Source organism: Amphiprion ocellaris, chromosome 14 (assembly GCF_022539595.1).
Source record: "Amphiprion ocellaris isolate individual 3 ecotype Okinawa chromosome 14, ASM2253959v1, whole genome shotgun sequence".
In the NCBI taxonomy this organism is placed as follows: domain Eukaryota; kingdom Metazoa; phylum Chordata; class Actinopteri; family Pomacentridae; genus Amphiprion; species Amphiprion ocellaris.
Window position 1 is genome coordinate 4,788,529 of NC_072779.1, and position 21,713 is coordinate 4,810,241.

The following is a 21,713-nucleotide window of genomic DNA, read 5'->3' on the forward strand; positions in this document are numbered from 1 at the left end:
TTTTGTGTGGCTTTCTTCCCTCTTTTTTTAAATATTTAAGACATAGCTGCTTTTGTGTTCTAACCACTTTGTCTTCATCTGGTATAAAAGCTGGATTCATGTCCCTGAAAGCCACGTTAACCCCAAATTTAAATTAAAATTTGGGTTTAACAAAAGTCAATTCCTGCTGGATCTGTTGTTTAAAGAGGGTCAACAATCCACAAACAAAGAAAAAAGCTTGTCTCAGATGATCAATGTATGAATCACATCTATACCATTAATCAAACTGTGTTACCAACATTAGCTCTTTACTATACGTCCATTTGTCACGCTAACGTAGCCACCTGAAACAGTCTTCGTACTAAATGAGCTGTCATAAGAGGTTGCCAGGATCTTTGTGAAATGGCCACAAACAGCTTGCACTGATCTCAGATAATTACTGTTATCAATAACTCGCGTCTCGTGCTATTTTGCCTCATTTCTTGTGACTCTGCACTGTTAGTCAACAATCTGTCAGTCTCAGCATGGACATATGGAGAAACTTAATTACACCGCTAGAAGCTTCTGTCAGAGTAGCATGCTTAGATGAGATGAGTGGTGACGATTTTGAAGTGCAAAACATTTTTCAGAGCTCGAAGTCTCTTAAATAAAAGACAACCTATTTGCTTTATCATGCAAATTCATGTGCTGATGTGTGAAATGAGTGTTTCTCTGATGCTGACTAGAAATCAGTGCTCATTGGCTGTATGCTTTCACTAATGTGCTTGTTCTTCACAGAATGGGAATTGAATTTACTTAACGCTTCACTGTTTTTACAGGTTTACAGTATTTTTTTTCTTTCTTCCTCTCTCCCATGCAGAGAAACCTGGTCTCTGAATTCTCCAGCCCCTCTCTTAACTCAGAGGGATGAAGTGTGATTGTAATCTTAATCTCTTTGTTATGTCACACCTCCACAGACTGCTGTTCATGCCTCGCTCCATCCGGCTCAGTCCAGGCCTCAGGACTGTCTGAAAGATAAAAGGAAGAACAGACGGATGGGATTTAACCTCTGCGGATGCACTCCAGGAATTCATGTTTGCATTAATTTGCATCACCCCAACACGTCAGGAGTTTGCCTTGATATCGAGGACAAAGGCTTTACAATTTAGAACGTAGGTGGGCCACTCCCGCAGGTTTTAAAGCCATATGTTCAGAGGAAACTTCATATGTAACCCTGCTGGCCTTTGGAATGAAACCTGACAAAATGTTCCATCATGCATTTCCCATGTGGTGGCTTAGTTTCTTTTTGACTATATCAAACAAAGTGAGGAACAAATAAAGAGACGATGGTGTGACCAAATACTCGTCCTCAAGTTCCACTTATGAGCTTTCCCTTTTCTATTCTATTCTATTCTATTCTATTCTATTCTATTCTATTCTATTCTATTCTATTCTATTCTATTCTATTCTATTCTATTCTATTCTATTCTATTCTATTCTATTCTATTCTAATGACCCTTGGCTGCCCATGACCCTGTTGCTGGTTCACCACTGTTCCCAGTCTGACCACTGCAGACTGGTAACACCCCACAAGAGCTGCAGTTCTGGAGATGCTCTGACCCAGTCGTCTAGCCATCACAATTTGGCCCTTGTCAAACTCGCTCAGATCTTTACTCGCTTACTGCCTAATATATCCAACCCACTAACAGGAGCCATGATGAAGAGATAATTGTGTTATTCACTTCACCTGTCAGTGGTCATAATGTTATGCCTGATTCATGTATGTAAAGCTATAGACAGGAGACAAGCTACTTTATAATAGTACAAAACCTGGAAAAAGCACCAATAAAACTCTAATCCCCTTTTTTCTTCTTGAATTCTTGCATATCTTAAAGTGTAAAAACAGTAAGTTGTGTTTCGTTGCAGGAAGTTTGGAACAGTATTAGCAACTATCAATCTTTACTGCCCTTCATTAGCTACAAGTGAGTTTTAGAGATAATTCAAAGCTTTTTTTGTTTTTTTTTGAACATTTTTAAATAGACGAGCCCAATATTATCTTTAAAAGTTCTTGTATCATTTCATCATTTATTTTCTTCTGAATGGATGGTGATTGTTGTATTTATTTAAATTATTTTATCTTGTTAATACTTTAAGTTCTTATTCTTATTACTTTGATGTTTTTATTGTAAGGCACTTTGTTTTTCACAGTTGATGTATAAATTTTATCATGATTATTATGATTCTTGGCACAGTAACTTTCTGGAGTAAGTGCTGGCCGTCTGACAGCCTCACAGCGCTGATGACTCAAGATATTAAGATATTTCACTAATGGAATAGTATGATGAAGAATTTAAAGTGGAGTTATATTGTTTACAGCTGCATGATAAACTATGATAAAACTCATCAATGTGTTGATATCAGCTGCTGCAATTTGCAAATTGCACTCTTCAAATTACAATGTTAGAATAAAAAACAACAAAAGAAGTTCAGTACTAGTAGTCTAACCTGTGTTTTTTAAAATTGCAAATTAGTTCAACATAAATGTTTTGGGGGAAAACAGTCATTAGTGTAATGTGGAGACCAAATTAGTTATTATGCAAGAAATAAACACTAATTAAAAAGCCTCCTGATGTTCATATTTGTCAGATTGTGGCTTTAGCACTGCAGCAAAAATCTGATTTGAGGAATAAGACCAAACACAGGCCCTGTGTGAAAAGGTTAGACGCACATGAATGCACAAACACACACATTCTGTCCACAGACATCGTCCGAGGTACAAAAGAGACTCCCCCCAGACACACATGCTCACACAAACAATTACTGCCTGTCACACGCTGTATGTACAATAGGGCTCCACTCTACATGATTCATGAAGCGCTTTATTCCACTTGGACTAAGATTACTGCGTGACCCAGATTTTTTGCAGCCTGACCACTGTTAAGTCCTCCACACATTTTCTTTCCATGAAACTTTAAAGTGTCACCCACAATCAGCAGGGTCGTAAAAAGTGAAGCACTTTGTGAGCAGGAAAGAGCTGGCAGAGAGGAAATCATAATAATTTCTACTGGATATAAACAAGTATCTCAGTGCTTTTGCAGATTTTCTGAACCTAAAATATTCAAATCTGGTATTTTTAGAGCACACAATATTGCCTGAAATGACAGCAGGGTCAAACTTTTAGCAGTAGGAATGCAAAATCATTAAATACCTTTTTTCTGGCTTGGACTTTTTCCAGTCATTTCAAGGCTGCAGGAGACAAGCAGTGTATTATGCATCAACTTTCAGAGCAGGTCATTTTAAACTTTGTCTCTCACTTGACCCCTTATTTTACTGCACTTTGGATAAAGAAAAATCAATATTTCTTGGTTGCATGACAACTAGTAAGTCTCTGGCTGGAGACTTTGAATAAAAAGATCAGTAATATAGATGGAAAGTATTAAATATTAAGAAGCTACTGGACTGTTTGTGGCGGCTACTATTCAGCCATGAAATTATGTGTGTTGGTGTGGTGGGGGTGGAAATGGAGGCAGCGGGTTGTGGGGTTGGGTGAAGATGGGCTCAGGTGTTGAGCTCGTAGGGGAATAAACTTTCACAGTTAGAAAGTGAAAACTTCTACCTATGCAGCAGGCAGGCCAATTATTGACCTTTGACTTCCAGACAGTAATAACTGTCCCACAATTTAGAGGAAAAACTCTTGGTTTGCAAAGGTCAGTGTGGTGTCCTTCAGCAAGCTAACACAAACTCCCCTTTCTTTTATGACTGTATTTATATTCTCTCTGTGCTTGTTTCAACGTCTCACTTGTCTGTCAATTAGATATATTTGCATTATTAGTAGCTGCGTACCAATCTGTTGTATAAAACACAGGTGTTGCTGGGTCAGTATTTAACTGAGGGACTTTTGAGGTCCATGGGATATTATCTTGCATATATTTTTATTAAAAGTAAAAAAAAAAAAGTTTTTTCTGTTCATTATGATCATGTCTTTACAAATTCCATAATTATTTATTATGGAAACAATCACTTATTATGAAAAAAATGACTGGATATCACTAAAATGTCAACTAAATAACCGTCCCAACTTAATAACAACCACCTTCTAATTAGTTAACAATAATAAAATGAGCTTATTCAAAAATTATTTTGATTGTGTTCTTTTTATTAAGTTGAGATAATCATGACAGGTATTTCTTTTTTGGCAATATTTCAAATTTTATATGGAAAATAACAAATTGCATTACTTTTAACTAAGTTACCCTTTACAAAAACACCTCTCAAGGAAGTGTGTTGATTCCAGATCTGACCTGCTCCATATGATGTCATTTCCTCCTGAACTGGCCAGACTCCAAGGCTTTCTGAGCTATTTAACATGAAGTAGTGTGTGAGTCAAGACGGGATTTATGGCATGTCACCAGGTTTAATTTTATTTTTTCTCAACTGTATTTATAATATGTTAGAAGAATCTTTATTTAAAAAATACCATGTGGTGTTTGGCCACGTTGATTTTAGGCCTGAAAACAGCAAAAATGTCAACTATGATTACGTTAACAGGTATCATGTTGATTCTTAAAAGTCTTCCAACAATGTCTCAGTTAACAGATGATCAGTCTTCAATACTGAACATTCAGAATGAACAACACAATTGTGCTTCCTTCTGTATTTACCTTCATTACTTTAAATGTCACTCCACATCTCTTCCCAATAAGATTTGAGATCCCACCTACTCATCCAGCCAGTAGATGAGCTGCTTTTGAGGCACACCTCCAGAACAAGATGGCCTCCACCAGGGACACACTGTGACAGGTGAGGACTTGTCAAAATGTCAAATAAACCGAACTTTAAGAAGAAATGCAGTTCTGTCTGTAGCCACTGGAACTGTTAAATTACTTAACAGAAAAACAAAATGGTGAGTGATTTATGTTGACCTTTCTACACACAAAGCTAGTACTTCTTTACACCTTGTCTGTCATCCTCACTTTTTGTGCTTTTCCAGCCTTTTTAATTGCCTGCTCTGTTCTGATTACTGTCACTTGAGTCTTGTTTCCCAGTTCAATCACTATGAAGAAAGCACTGTCTTTACTGTGACCTTGATTAGCAATTTCAGTGTGATATATGCAAAATATACTGAGTGACTTAGTTAACTAAATACAGCAATATGAAAAGAATATGGAAAAGAAGAGACTTAGAAAATATGACAAATGATGTAACCTATGTTTATGTTGCATAAGATGGCTATCTGTGAACTTTAGTTGAAAGAAATGGCTCTAGTGCACTTATATTGTATATTGAGTATTGATGTTTTTATACTGTAACTGACGGAAAGGTTAGAGCACAACCATATGTCAAGGTGTTTACAGCTCAATTCACATTTAAGAGTGACTGCAGACATTAACGACTGATAATGATATGAACAGCTTTACTGCTTATTCTCATAAATGTGCTTTGCTTTGGAAATGAAAGAGGTTTTATCAATGTGGGCTGAGTGTTCCATCGTGAGCCTGTAACAGCAGCATGACTGTTCAACAATATTTTTAGAATTCGTGTTCTAATTGCAAATTGTTGGTCCTGGCAAGGTCATATTGTTTGAAGTGGTCACTACATGTACTGTGGACAAAATACATGTTTTGAGAATCAGTCTGTCTCTGCTGGGGCAGAAAGACTTCTAATCAGACATATTCCAGGTCAGCCAGCAAATCCTGACAAGTGTTCCACTGTGTGCTTTCCATGCAGCTTTTCCACAAAGAAAGAGACAAAATGTTCCCTGTGCATCATCTTTTTTTTCTTTTTTTGCTGCCAGTTGTAGGACAATAGCAGAGGGATTTGTGAGAGTAAACATTTTGGCTGTGTGTTGTAGGAAAAGGAAATGAAAGACAATACGTGCGGTAAAGCACAACAGCTTCACAGGTGCGTGTCTGCATTATAAATTATAAATTGTGTGCAGATTGTTGATGCGCTGGCAGGGAAAATGCAAGTTTGATTTTAAATCCGGTGCATATTTAAATTTGCTGTTGTACCCATTTCATAAAAAATATTCCTTGCAAACATTTATTGATATTAAAAGGCATGTTTCGCAGAGTCCTGACTCACTCCTCTTTAAATGTATGTTTAGGATACGTGTCAGCACTGTGGAAAAAACATCGTTTTTCAGTTTGGTGATAAAGAAATGTATAAAGTTGAATTTGCTGTAGTTTTATGTATATTAAGTCATACGTCTTATCTGATTTGAATCTCATTCTGCTTCTCAGAGAAACATCCACAGGAGGCATTAATAAATGATACCTTATAGTCTCTATTCTGTTCCTGCACCATGCATAATAAATAATAATCATTTACACATAATTAATTTATAAATAAATACATTTTCTATTCAGCGGTTATCCTGCTTGAGATGGTGACATGGAAGTTCTAAAGTAACGTTTCTTTTTTTCTTCTGTGCACTGAACAAACTAATGTGCAGTAACCAGGTTACTGGGGCAACTGGTGAACACGTTTCTATACGCTGCAGCCTGCAGTGTAATCAGTGTATGTATGCAGCATGTTAGTGATGATGTTTCTACCTTACCCTGGTGTTTTGTTTTTTGTTTTTTTTTTTGGAAGCACAGGATTTAAAAGATCCCCTCCAATGAAAATCACGTTTTTTCACTTTGTTAACATGCTTCTTGGAAAAACTCGACACTAATTGATTTTTCTCTGACCATCGGTTGACTAGAAGTGTTCAGTACTTGTATGACCTAATTTTTCTCAACAAACCCTCTGGATAGAATTGACTGTAAAGAACCACCGTTGTCACTGACACAATTAGTGGCTTTTAGCTGTGGGTTTTTCCTGCTTGTGACTCAGAGCATGGTTTTCTGCTCATCTGTGACTCTATTACAATTAAATCTCTATTACTATTACCAGCATATTAAAACACCTTAAAATCCAGACCAGTATGGCCACCTATAACCAAACACCACATGGCATTTTTAGAGAAAGATTATTTTAAAATATTATATATACAGTTGAGTAAAATTCAAAGTTATTTCTAAAGATATTGTAGTAAACCTGTTGACGTGATAAATCCACACTTGACTCACACACTACTTTATATTAAATAACTCAGAAAGCCTTGGAGTCTGGCCAGTCTTTTCTTCAGGAGGAAATGACATCATGTGCAGCAGGTCATGTGATCTGGAATTAACACACTTCCTTAAGAGGTGTTTTTGTGATTTGTAACTTAGTTGAAAGTGATTTTTCGGACACAGATATAATTTGTTATTTTCCATATAAAATTTGATATATTGCCAAAAAAGAAATCTCTGTCATGATTATCTCAACTTAATAAAAAAGAACACAATCAAAACTATTTCTGAATAGGCTCATTTTATTATTGTTTAGCTAATTAGATTGTGGTTGTTATTAAACTGGGATGGTTATTTAGTTGACATTTTAGTGATATCCAGTCATTTTTTATTAATAAGTGATTGTTTCCATAATAAATAATTATAGAATTTGTAAATACATGATCATAATGAAGATAGAACATAATTTTTTTTCTTTAATAAAAATGTATGTAAGATATATCCCATGGACTTCGGAAGTCCTTCAATTATATATTAACCCAAATAATTGTCAAGCAGGCAGAAATACGGTGACCTCCTTGGAAGTTTCAAAATTGATTTATACTTGATTTAATTTGGCTTTTCAAACAAAAATGAACAAAAAAGACTCTTTCATGTCAAAGTGAAAACACATTTCTGCAAAGTAATGACAATGAATTAAAAAAAACAGACATAAAATAGGTATTTCACTGCTCCAGTGTCGTTTCCAGCTATCTCCAGCTTATTTTTTCCCCTTGCCTATTCCTTTCTGAATTCTTTCATTATCTTCATCCCTCCATCTCCCAGCAGGCCATACTGGGCTTTGCTGAGTAGGTAAAGTGTTGCGTCCCATCTGGGCTACATTTAGCTAACATCTGCTTGCCGACTCCCCTCCATCTCACTCCCACTGTTACTATAGCTGGCCATTATATCACATAAGACATGCAGCGCCATTAGACGCTCGTTTTATTCATACAACAAGACCTTCTCCCACATCCTCTGTCTGCTTTTAGTGTTTTTCTTATTCCCTGACTGCATTTTCCATTTCTATTTTCTCCTCTCTCGCTTCCCCCCATATGCTCTTCCTCCAATAATATTCTAATAAAGTCCCAGTGTTGCAGATTGTCATCTTACCTCTGTCCTGCCAAGATTTTTTTCTCTTTTAAGTGTAATTGCCTGCCTCTCTAACACACACAAATGCACACTCTCATGCTGATTAGTCGTGCGACCTTGATGGTACAGAAACAATTACTGAGTCAGCGTCATGCTAATTATGTGTTGACAACGTCCCCTGGTGTGAATGGAACTCTTATAGCATTTCCTCCATATTCTCTGTCAGAGGGACGGTGATTGTTGTGGTAATGTATAGAAGTGTATGCACCCTTAAATTAATTTTGTCTATTTATGGTGTACTGCTTACACTGTGGACATCCAGATCATTTGAAAACAGACCTAATGAGGGTTATATTGTGGCAAGGTGCACTTCTACTTGGTCAAGGTTAAGGATCGATCATGGTCATGCTTAAAAGGAAACAGTGCTGACAAATGGAAGGAGACAACATGCTTCTTGTCAAAGTCTTTGATGAGTTTTCCTCCTCAGAGCATTTTGCAGTGGTATAATGAAAATAATGCACTTGACAGAGCATAAATATATAGAGTTCACCACAAAGCCTAACAAATGAAGAAGGAAAACATCTGGATGTTGGGATGTTCTTGTGCACAGCATTCACGTTTGAGACTACATGAGCAAAAATGCTACATTAAAGATGAACTTATTCACCTAAAAAAAATGCCATTTAAACTCAGAAACAGTAATGATATGCTGTAGTGTATCACTTATTGATGCTTGATTTGTTATTAAATCCCAACTTCATTCGTTGATAGAAACACATCGATTCACAATTTATGTTTTATTGAATATACGTTAGAAATACGTTGGAATTCAAAAAGTGTAAAACCAGTGAAAATAACAGCAAATATCTCTAAAATTATGTTTTTTTTTCGAGATTATTTAAGTACAGTAAAGCAGTGTAACTTCATGATCAAAATGGAGATTTTATTTATTTATTTTTTTTACAATCAACATAAATTTAGATTTTTTTCTATAATTTTACAAGACAGTATCTGCAATTTTACAAACAAGAAAAATATGTTAAAAAATTGTTCACTGCTTTAGGGTTACTTTTAAAAAATATATGATATTCATACATTTTTATTAAAATAAAAGCACATATTGGAAATTACTGATTTTTTTCACCTGATTTCATTATCATAAAAACTGTAATTTTACAGTCAAACTTAGAAGAACAAATTACTGTTTGTGCAGATGTTTGATATGGACATCATGTTTGGCCTGTTTTGTTTCTCCAGTCATCATGTAAATTAATATTTATTTTTGTAAAACAATATTACTGTACCTGATTTAAATTACTGGCATAATTAAACCAATAAAGAGATTGAAATTTTACCGTCAAACATTGCAAAAGAAAAAAATACCATTTGTGAAAATACAGATTTGTAACAGATTTGACCAGACTTTTTTGCATGTAAATTGCTGCTTCTTTGTGTTTTTACTTGATATATATTTTTTGTAATTTAAGAAAATAGGAAAAATCTGTGAAATAAGTACAAATTATTCAAATTTAAAGTTATAAACTATTAAACTTTTTTCTTTTATTTTTTAACAATGTAGCAAAATGCAAGTTTGTCTCCTGAACATCTAATGAGGTCTGCACTCAGAGATCAGCTGGACTCAACAGTAATAATAAGCCTGTTGTCTGCAGTTCACAGATGTCATTTCACCTGATGTCTTGGTTCCACAGTGTGCAGTATTCACAGATATACACTTTCCCTTCAAAACAACAAGACACAGACTGCAGCATTAATCAGACACCTGCTGCCGATAAACGCTCCTCCCGTTCCGTCCTCTTTTCTCTGGAAATGTGATTAGAGAGCGGAGCCAGAGGCTGAGGATGGAGAAACAGTTTGCTGTTTACATGTCAACATTCCGGTGGTCACAGCGTGCTTTTCTATACCGATATACAACACTAGATACACTATATCCAATCTATAAAAGGGATTAGATTAGGCTTTCTGTGTACGCACAGCAGGAACCATAACAATGCTGTTAGAGCATGGAAGGATGAAGAAGCAGCACGGCACGGTGTGTTGGGTGAGATGATTTCGCTGTTTGTTTGTTTGTTTGTGTGTTTGACAGGCTCAAGCTGCCATTTGATCCTCAGCTGTAGAGAGCCTATAATGTGTGCTGCAACTAGTTATCAAAATTACTAAAGTTTCATGTATTATGATATTTTACATACAATTTCTAGGAAGTGAGTACTGCAATGATGAAAGGGCTGAAATAAATTTAAGCATTTAATGACATTTCTGAGTTACAACTGCTTCTACAGGTGGTAAAAATCTGAAGTTAGTTGTTATTTAGTAACTTTTGTAGTGTAATTTTTTTTGGTGCAATATACTAAAAGTAAAAGATGACAGAATTATGGCAAATGCTATTAAACTGAAGACCAGAGTTAAAACATATGTATAAAATACACGATGCTGATGGTGACGATTTTAGTAAATGATATATGGAGTACTCAATGCTGTAAACTTAAAGCAATAGAACTTTTTATAAGAAGTGTATCATTAACATAATACATAGGTCAATATTTAACTGAGGGACTTTTGAAGTCCATGGGATATATCTTGCATACATTTTTATTAAAAATAATTTTTAAAAAAAAGTTTTTTATGTTCATTATGATCATGTTTTTTTTTTTTATCAGGGACTGGGACTCCATCCTCCAGAGACCACCAGACGGTGGGGGGCGTGGCCTATCTGACAGATTCTGACAGATCTGTCAGACCGGTCACCTGATAAAAAGGACACGTCAGATGACGCTCTGAGGAAGACTGCAGTTGCAGTTGAAACATGTCAGCAAGGTAAAACCATCTTTACTTTGATTTGTCGGTGTAAAAGAAATAACGTTATCCTATGATAGTCAATGACAAAATGAACATCATCCAAAAATCATGACAGATATTTCTTTTTTGGCAATATATCAAATTTTATATGGAAAATAACAAATTGTATCTGTGTCCGAGAAATCACTTTCAACTAAGTTACAAATCACAAAAACACCTCTTAAGGAAGTGTGTTAATTCCAGATCACATGACCTGCTCCAGATGATGTCATTTCCTCCAAGACTCCAAGGCTTTCTGAGTTATTTAATATAAAGTAGTGTGTGAGTCAAGTGTGGATTTATGGCATGTCAACAGGTTTACTACAAAATTTTTAGAAATAACTTTCAATTTCAATTTTACTCAAATGTATATATAATATTTAGAAGAATCTTTCTGTAAAAATGTCATGTGGCAGGTATCATAGTTGATATTTTTGCTGTTTTCAGGGCTAAAATCAACATGGCAGCCTATAACCAAACTGTTGTAGGTGGCCATGTTGATTTTAACCCTGAAAACAGCAAAAATATCAACTATGATACCTGTTGTCTATGTTACAAAAAGTCCCGCAATTATATATTGACTCACATAAAGGTATAATATGCATGAAATTTGTCTCAAAATGATAGGGAAAAGTCTAAACATGTCTGGGCATTTCTCTGTAACATATGACCTAAAGATAACCTAATGTCCTCTGTAGGGAGAGATCTGGTGGTGAAATATGATGGCTTGATGTCATGATCTGACCAGTGGATTTAGAAAAGTATGATGGTGTCAAAACTGTCACTCCTATCATCCGCCCCATGGATGTGGAAAATGACCAGCTCTAACAGCACAAAAGACAGTGCACATCTCAGCAGCTCTGGTTTTTCTTTGGGTGTTAATCACTGCTAAGAACTACTCCCAGATTTCTGTTGACAATAAATCCTGCTGCCTCCGAATGCTGACTTCTTGGTGATTTTTTTGAAGATCTTTAAAGGAGCTTTTTAGACATTTGAACACAATCAAATCTTAGACTCTGGCCCTTGATTTCTGACTTAGTTTCCACTTAATTTTTAGGCATGTCTACCCCTGTTGTCCTCTTGTTAAACTGTGGAGTCTATTAAACCCCCTGTGTAATCCATGAATATTCATTAATTAACCCCAATTCTGGAGTAAACCACTGACTTTGCACCTCAGTTAATAATATAAAATTGAATCAACAATAAAACTGCCATGTGCAATGTTGTTTTTGAAATCTTACAAGTGTTTTCCCCCTGTATAACACCTTAAATGAATCATTCATTGATTTAAGAAATGTAAAAATGAACGTGCTACTTAAGGGGCCATTAGTGTACATCTTAAAATCCATTTTGATATAATTTAAGCTGTAGTTTTGTATTTATTTTTAGGATTAATGGATAAATTAAGTGATTAGCTGGTGCTTTCATGGTGCTCCACAATTTGCAATATGGTATCAGTTTCTGTTCTATTTCTGAATTAACAACTTATCATTAGGATCCTGTGGTGTGTGCTGTTAATGATCATTCTCTGCTCTACAAAAACACACAGTGGGCTGAGATATTCCCAAATCTGAGACATCATGCTGACTCTGGTTAACACCTGTGCTCACTGTCATTTAAATCTTTATTAAATGTTTAGATATAAATTATGCATTCATGACCACTTGAGGGAGGGGTTGCTTAAAACTGACTTCTTTAAGCTTTTTGGCCCCCCCCTTTTTTTTTAGACATTATTTGTTCCAGTAATGTCATCAACCTTGTTTTTAGCAGCAGGAAGCTTAAAAGTTTGAGGTAGATAATCCATTTGAGGTTAGAAACTTGCTTTTTGAACATAGTGAAGCATTTACTTCAGTTTACTTCAGGGGTTTTCAGTGGAGAGCAAAACAGAGGTAAAATGCGAGTAAATATTGCTCTTTTAAACAGAAGGTCACCAGAAAAAAACTTCTCATAAATACTAATCTGAGCCTGCTGGGTGTGTAAATGACCAAGTGTTTGGTAATTTACCAGTTACCAAGTTGTACCTGTATGTGTGTGATAATAAGACGGCTAGTTCATTAATTGAGTCTCTCACTATAACCAATAGATGTGAATGTAGTGTGAGTATATGTATCAGAAAGAACTTTGGCCTCATATGTGTCCAATAAACCCTCTTTGTGTCTCAAAAATTGTAACCTCCTCCACAAAATATTCTTTATTGTAGAGTCTGGGAGGTATTCACAAAATAAACCTTTTGGAGAAATAAAGTTTAACTTTCCAAAAGAACCATCTCTGTCCAAGATAGTTGATTATAAAAGAACTGCCCTCCAGACTGCAGCTCATTAACTCAAACCCCTTCCAATCCCTTTTACCCCTCTCCTCCTCCGCTTCCATTGAAACACTGAATTTTGCTCTTCCTGGCTAATTACCTGTCCACCATTTCTTGCTTCATTCTGCTCTTATCTTCTTGTATTCTCTCCTCTATCTCACTCTTCCCCCCCATCCTTTCCTCCTAAATCACTTCCTATTCTTTTCCTTGTCCTTCGTTAGCCTCTGCTACAGTATCTCCTTTCTCATTTCTGATCATTCTCACTCTCCCTCCCATCCTGTATGGAGGACTAAAAGTGCCAAAATTAAATAAATAAATACATCATTAAATAATTAATTAAATATGTCATTAATTAATTAAAATTGGAATTAAATATTTCATTAATTAATTAAAATTGGAATTAAATATGTCATTAATTAATTAAAATTGGAATTAAATACTTAAATGTGTTATTAAATAAATATATCATTAAATAATTAAATATGTCATTAATTAGTTAAAATTGGAATTAAATATGTCATTAATTAATTAAAATTGGAATTAAATACATAAATGTGTTATTAAATATGTCATTAATTTATTAAAATAACAATTATTTTAAGTAAAAAACATATTTCATTATTTCACGATTTAATTAATTATTTCATGGTCCTTGTGTTGCAGTGGATCATGAATTAATTTTATCTGTCAACCTCGCCCGTCAAAGTCCGTGGGCGGGACTAACGTGAATCTAGTCTAATCCACTGCTTTTGTCTGCCTTGAAACCGGAAGTAGAAGTCTTTCTAAACATGGTGGCTGTGTAGAGGGAGAGTCGCTGTGAACTTTCTAGAGAGTTGGTGAGAGATCTTTTAGACCTTGCAGAGTATGTGGAAGCAGGACCTGCTGACCGCGAGCATGTAGCGTGTAAAGCAGAGGAATTTATTGAAGTTGTTGAAGTTATTTCCGCACTTTCCGACCAAGATGTTGACCGTAGAGTGACTGCAAATTTAGAGGAAGTACTCCGCCGGTTTTCTGGTACCAGGGTGCAACAGGAGCACACACAGGGACCAGGGCGTTTGGCATACCGAGGGGAGTTCTGGAACATCACGTTCTTTGTGGATTACCAGCCTGTCAAATTGCAGCGATGCTCGGAGTGTCGAGCGCTTTTCCTTTAGGACCTACTCGGCGCGGCACGGCTCCGCTCGTCTTTGTTTAGCCGCGATTCCACAAGCATCTACTCGGCACGGTACGGCTCGTCTCATCTTTGTTAGCGAGCGTTTCCATACGGACTAATTTTCAGCACCTTCTCGGCTGAGGTTCCCAGCGAGCTGAGATGAGCCGATAATGTGGCGTTTACATAGTGCAGGCCACTGATTGGACAGGGAGTGACGACACAGAGCAACTTCAGCACGAAAACAAAATCCTGCATTAAAAAAATGACTGTAAACAGCGACGGTGTGCATTGCTCTTCACGAAACTCTCTGTTCTTCATAATTTTAATGTGACAGCCAGACCTGTACCGTGGGTGAATGAAGAGGTCGAGACTTTGTCTTTGGTGGTGGACCAAAGAATACAGAGAGAGCTGGACGGAGAAAGTTTATCAGGAGGTCTCTGAGCGGATGGCCGCTCACATATACAGTAGACTGTATATAAAGAGGACAGAAGCAGTGTAGGGAGAAGCTGAAAAAGCTCAAAAGTGACTATCGGTCCACCCAGGACCACAACGGCCGGCGTGGGTCAACCAGGAGGTGTTGGAAGAGGTTTCATGGAAGCTATTTACTGGCACCGCACCGGCGAGCAACAGGAGGGAGACTCAGCCGCTGCATTGTTGGAGACGTTCGAGAACGGTGAGTGTTTTGTGACTTCAAGAAACTTATACATCATTTATTCCATTGGTGGCAAGCTTCTTTTAAGCAAACAAGTATTTTTAGAAAGTAACGTCGTTGTCTCCTGGAGCAGACAATAAGATAGCTAGTTAGCCATCGGCGCTAACTCCGTGCTCTGCTTGTATTTCGTGCTGCTGTTTCTAACGTTTAGCTCTCAGAAGCTAATACTTCAGTCAGCATGCCGTGTTTTTCTTGTACTTAGAGTGAGTGTTTATTTCTGTTCAAGAATCCCTTTCCACATGCGAAGCCTACTCCACCTCCGTCGCGGAGCCCCCGGCTGCCCTGTCTCCTCTCCACCACCAGCAGCAGCTCCTCTCCAGCACCAGCTTCGACACCGACCCTGTCAACAGCAACGTCTTATCACCGGTAAGACACGGTAAACAGAGAGCATGGTTGATTTTCGCATTATTATTATTACTACAGGTGTAAATGCCTGCAAGCATGATCAGAACAGTGAGACCAACGACCAAGAATTCAGGCAGGTGTAAATGCAAACTGTGCAGCAGCCAGCTCAGGAACGCCTGATGAAAGCTACATGTAGCTGCAGTGACACATAAACAGAACACATGCAGCTGCATTTATTTTCCATTGACTTAACAAGTAAGTCACTCTAATTAATTTACGTTCTGGTGCAGTGTAGTATTGCAACCATTCTTCTTATAGTCACTAGGTAGCTGTGAAACTGAATGAAAATATACATAAAAATGAGAAAACACAGCTCTTCTTAGCAACTCCAAAATGTGCACAGGATGAAATGAAGTTCACACCACGTCGTTTTTGTTTGTGGTGGAGGAGTTACTGCTTGTGCTTTGGTTAAAGCGAAGAGTGCCAGAAGTTTATTAAAGTATCAAAGACATGATCATGATTGAAAATGGATGGACGGGTGGCTAAACACATCACATCATAGCTGTGGAGTCCTTCCAGCTCCTGGGGACTACAATCTCTCAGGACCTCCTGAAAAAGGCTCAGCAGAGGATGTATTTCCTACAACAGCTGAGGAGACATGGCCTGCCACATGAGCTGTTGATCCAGTTCTACACTGCAGTCATCCGATCTGTCCTGTGCACCTCTGGATCAACCACACAGCAGGACAGAAACAGACTACAGCCCATAGTACGGACTGCAGAAAACATCATCAGAGACCCCACTCACCCTGGACATTTGGACTACAGAGCCCTGTACACAAAAATCACCACTACTGTGTTTATAGCAATTACCATTTTGCTAATGTGTTCATACATTCCAATCTAGCTGTACATTTCTGTTTATATTGTGTTCTATTTTACTACTATTTCTTTTTCCTCCCTGTTCCTCTTTCTATAGTTTATTTTTTATTATTCTCTTCCATATTCCTAGGATGACACCAACAGCCGAAACCAAATTCCGTGTATATTGTGTACTTACTTGGCCATTAAAGCTGACTCTGATCACTTTTCTGTCTTTGGTCTAGGCAAGAGGAAAGGGGGCCACAGAAAACTGGACCTTCCTAGCGTACTTGTGGAGATGCAGGCTGAGGAGGAGTGGAGTCATGCCCAGCATGATGAGAACATCTGGTTGCTCCTCAGCGAGGCAAGAGAGAATGAAGCGGCCTTGCAGCGGGAGGAGATGGCCCAGAATACTGCCTTCAACCAGTCATTCCTGGGTGTGCTGGGGTAGCTGGGTAGGCAGTGGGCAGCCGGCGAGTGTGAGCGAGTCCACCTCCCATAGACTTGAGATTTACAAGTGCTGGTCATATAATTAGAATATCATGAAAAAGCTTGTCTTTTGGACAACTGTCAGGTCAGCAGTCTTCCCCATGATTGTGTAGCCTACAGAACTAGGCTGAGAGACCATATAAAGGCCTTTGCAGGTGTTTTGAGTTAATTAGCTGATTAGAGGTGTCTTCAATATTGAACCTTTCTACAATATTCTAATTTTCAGAGATACCAAATTTGAGATTTTTGTTAGTATTCAGGTATAATCATCAAAGTTAAGAGAAATAAACATTTGAAATATATCAGTCTGTGTAATGAATGAGTATAATATACAAGTTTCACTTTTTGAATGGAATTACTGAAATAATGAACAACTTTTTTCATGATATTCTAATTATATGACCAGCACCTGTAGTTGTATATAGTTTTACTTTTAGTCCTCCACTGTAGGAGAGGCCCACCACAGTTTGTACTTTGCACATTGTAAATAGTTTTGATTTTGCTGCTGACTAATAAACTATTTTGTGACTTATGTGATTGCATCATAACTTCTCATTTTGTCTGTTAAGACACTGGTAGAAAAAGAGTCAACAGTCTGAACCAAACAATTCTATATTCCCTAATAATGTATTTGTGTTTAATGGGATTTAACATGTTTTAACACAAACTCCTTTATGGTTCATAATTCTGGTGACTGAATTACACCAAAGCAATACTGATTTATCAAACTGGAATTTTCTTAAAACAGCTGTTTTAATGTTTTGGCGTTTAATTTTTTATTTAATCTTGCTAACCTTCACAAACAAACAATAGTATAGACACATCTACAAAAGTTTATTGTCAGAATTGCATTAAAGAAAACAATAGCGGTCCGGGGACCGAAAAACAGAAGTATAACAAGAAGAATAACTTTGCATGACACGTAGTGCATCAGTGCATCCTGTACATCTCTGTCCTCCTCCTCTACACCTTGTGCCACTGCAGGCTCATGTGCTGCTGCTTCAGGTAAATCCCATGAAGTCTCATCAGAGAGCATCTGAAACACATACACAGCATACATATTTTAATACCTAATAGCGACAAACTGCAGCCATTACAGGGTCGTTCACAGGACTGATACACGATAGCTAGCGAACTAGCATTAGCTTACCCTCATATGTCGTCTCGTTCATATCCTCTTGTCTTCGGCTTGATACTGCTTTATCGCCTCCCAAACTCTCCTGTGTGTCTCCTCAGTGTTTCGACTCGTCGCTCTCAGCTTTCTCCGACTCTTCTATTACTCTGAATCTGACAGAAAGCCACAGACCGAGCAGCAGGTGTACTATCGCCTCCATGTACATTGTTGCATTGCGTTTGTGTCGCACAGAAATGACGGTAAGGGACTTTCGGACCGCCGTGCTATGACGACTCCACCCACGATGAGGTGGTTCTCAATGTAATGGAAAAACAACTAAACCGAGACGAGCCGTGGCGCGCCGAGTAGATGCTAAAGGAAATGCTAAAGGAAAATTTGTCTTGCACCGCATGTATCAACATTTGGGAAAGAGGACCGAGTCTTTAGCGGTTGCTAATAAAGTTTTGTTTTATTGAGTATCCAAACCAACGTAGAGGTGAATAGCGCCACCCAGTGTATCGGAATGTGTTCACAAGCTCTGCGTCAATCCATTATCTGGAATCGATTTGCCTTGACTTGATGTGCAGGGTAACCAATCAGGTGTTAGGATCCGCCCACCGACTTTGACGGGCGAGGTTGACAGATAAAATTAATTCATGATCCACTGCAACACAAGGACCATGAAATAATTAATTAAATCGTGAAATAATGAAATATGTTTTTTACTTAAAATAATTGTTATTTTAATAAATTAATGACATATTTAATAACACATTTATGTATTTAATTCCAATTTTAATTAATTAATGACATATTTAATTCCAATTTTAACTAATTAATGACATATTTAATTATTTAATGATATATTTATTTAATAACACATTTAAGTATTTAATTCCAATTTTAATTAATTAATGACATATTTAATTCCAATTTTAATTAATTAATGAAATATTTAATTCCAATTTTAATTAATTAATGACATATTTAATTAATTATTTAATGATGTATTTATTTATTTAATTTTGGCACTTTTAGTCCTCCATAATCCTGATCCCTTTTCCACCCTTTTTTTCTTTCTTGTCTCAGTTTCTGCAGACTTATGACTAACCACAGCACCATCTAGCTACCAAAACACCTGAGCTTTGACAGTATCACACAGAAATCTAAGCAAGAAGTTCCTACTTGTGGCCACATTATTCTTCTGGTGTGTCATGCAGCTATTGTGGTGACAAGTGCATTGCAGTCATTGGGATTCCACTGTAAAATGAGAGCAAAATCTTTGCATTTTGAGCTCCTTTACTTGAATTATAATCGAACGTCTGATTTATAGCCTACCAACAATGTGAATGGTGATAAATAGTTCTAGTGTCTATATTTACGGGTTTTGAACAAATATGTACCTGCATTCTGTTGCACAAAATGATTAAATCACAGAGTTCTGACTGGATTAGATCCACTGAGTTTGCAAAACAGCAGCGTCAAATGTCAGTGAGATTTACAGTGGATTGCGAGGTTTTAAAAATCCTTAAATGGCGTAAAAGGGTGCCACTCCTTTGTGGCTGCCTCGTCAGATCTTGTGCAAAGACGCAAACGTGTTGAAGGTGAAATTTCAATGAAATGTGGACATTCTGACCTAAATCTACAATATATTTAACATGCTAATTTAACATGCTAATGCAGCCAAATATAGCTCCCATAAATGTAGGTTCTAAATAAAACCCACCAGCTTGGAATTTAAACTTCCACCTTAGAAGTGGAAAACAGATTTCAATGCATCCCGTCCTGTGTGTCGACAGGATTTCACCCCAATAATCTCAGCCAGCAGCAGAATTTTATTTTAGCTATTAGGTCTGAGTTGCAGGCAGCTGGAGGCTACAATCCTCTCATTTGCCGCAGCCTCACCTTTTGTTTGAGGCTGATAAGATGTGTATTTTTTTATGTATTTCTACATAAAATGTGGAAAATAACACCCCCGGTCCGGCAGCGACCCTCCAAACCTCCCGCTTCTTTACGCCTCCCTCACCGGTCTTCACTTCCACCTCTGCAGCATCTCTGCTCTCTTCTTCTAACACGCCATCAGCACCGAGCTCCTCGGTGGTTAACTAGCACCATCAGGTTGTGTTACCTTTCATTGTTTGCTAATTGGATTTCGGTGTTGTTAATTGTATTCAGAGTTCTATCCGCTCACAGCTGCGCTGGCTTTGGCAACGAGCTGTGATTACTCTCATGTCACTAATTGTGCTGATGAGCATAGCAAGGCACAGGCGAGCTTTGGTAATGATGGTAAACACATTTGTCAATTTGTATGTCAGGGTAAAGTGTATGCTAATTAAAGAGGATAAGGTGTGTGTGTGTGTGTGTGTGTGTGTTTGGCAAATGTATCGCCATAATTAGTAATGGAGGAAAAACATTTAAAAGAGTAATAGTTTGCTTTTTATGATCTCATCAGCTGTAGAGCCACTTATGCTTTAAGATAATATCAACTCGTGTAATGATAAGATTTGTCGCTGCATAGTCTTGTGCAACTTGTCCAACTGCAGCTGCAGTGTTTACTAAAAATTGCACCAGAAGCTGACATGGTTGAGCAGGTGAAAGTTGATTTCAGTGGCATAAATTTGGTGCTTGTTGTTCCCACCCTTCCTGTTTCTTGTCACCTATAATAAAGGCTCAAATTGCCCAAATTTCGTCTTTAAAAATTGCTCATCATAAGGTGTTTTTAAGTATTGTTTCCAACCTGTGAATTGCAAAAGGGGACCTTGAGTCATTTCTGACTTCAGTGCAGACATATAAGTCAAACGACTGCTAATTTTGTCTTTTTAAGTACTGTGGAATTGTTGCAACATGCAGCTCTTTGAACTCTCTTTTTTCACTCTTGACATAACTATTTCTGTCACTTTTCTTCTCTACAACCTCATGAAACACCGTGAATGTCTTCCAGGAGACACGAAAAGTTGTCTCTCCATCCCCTCTATCAGCTTTTCATCCCACCTGTTAGTGTAGACATTCAGAACAGCTTCAATCACTTTTACCTACAGGGGGTCCTTGACTTACGTCGGAGTTCAGTTCCTCCACATTAATATAAGTTGATTTTCACTGCAAGTAAGAACTTTGGACAAAATGTATACAAAGCCTATACATGCATCACGATATCGATCAGTTGTTCATAAAAGTCATGAATACCAACGACTTTCACGTATGTATGAGTCATTTGACAAGAAGATAAAAGAATACGTTCCACTGTTTTTTACAACTTGATCTAATAATGCTGATGTTGGTGGGTTGGTGTTTCGCCCTGTTCCGAGTGAGTAAACAAAGCCGTCTTATAGCACCGTGTGATGACATATTCATCCTCTCTGCTCGCCAACTAGTTCCACGTAACCAGTTCTGACGTAACGACGAAACGCGGTAGATTGAGGACGTCGTAAACCGAGGACCCCCTGTAGTTGGTACAAACTTCTTCTTTTCTGGCACAATCTGACCCTGAAGCCAGCTTGCTCCACAACAGGCAGAACAATTATAAAACTGATTTCAATCAACCTAATTTACTTGCACTTGTTTGTTTTTCAGTCCAGTATTGGCTCAGGTTGAAACCTTGGAAATGATTTTTGTCTTTACATTATGTGCTGGATTGTCCTGCTGTTTGTAGAAAAGCAAACAAGTAATGTTGAAAATATAGTGTCAGTTTAAATAAGCCAGGATTACTTGTAACTTCTGTAATATTTTCATTGTTTT

The 21,713-nt window shown here is 37.3% G+C and overlaps 2 long non-coding RNA genes across 4 annotated transcripts in view; one reads left to right on the forward strand and one right to left on the reverse strand.

Moving 5' to 3' along the window:
* Positions 1 to 4,711: 4,711 nt before the first annotated feature.
* Positions 4,712 to 21,713, forward strand: part of LOC129350430 (uncharacterized) — a 33,354-nt gene continuing 16,352 nt past the window's right edge. The window contains exons 1-3 of one of the 3 annotated variants that reach the window (XR_008603820.1): positions 4,742 to 4,861; positions 10,823 to 10,979; positions 11,699 to 11,931. This is a non-coding gene — a long non-coding RNA (uncharacterized LOC129350430). Of the gene's footprint in view, positions 4,862 to 10,822; positions 10,980 to 11,698; positions 11,932 to 21,713 lie in introns of those variants that run through there. The other 2 variants (XR_008603821.1, XR_008603819.1) reach the window with 2 other exon arrangements.
* Positions 17,680 to 18,705, reverse strand: LOC129350429 (uncharacterized). Its single transcript, XR_008603818.1, has 2 exons — positions 18,015 to 18,705; positions 17,680 to 17,900 (listed from the first exon to the last, which is right to left on the reverse strand). It is a non-coding gene; the product is annotated as an uncharacterized LOC129350429 (long non-coding RNA).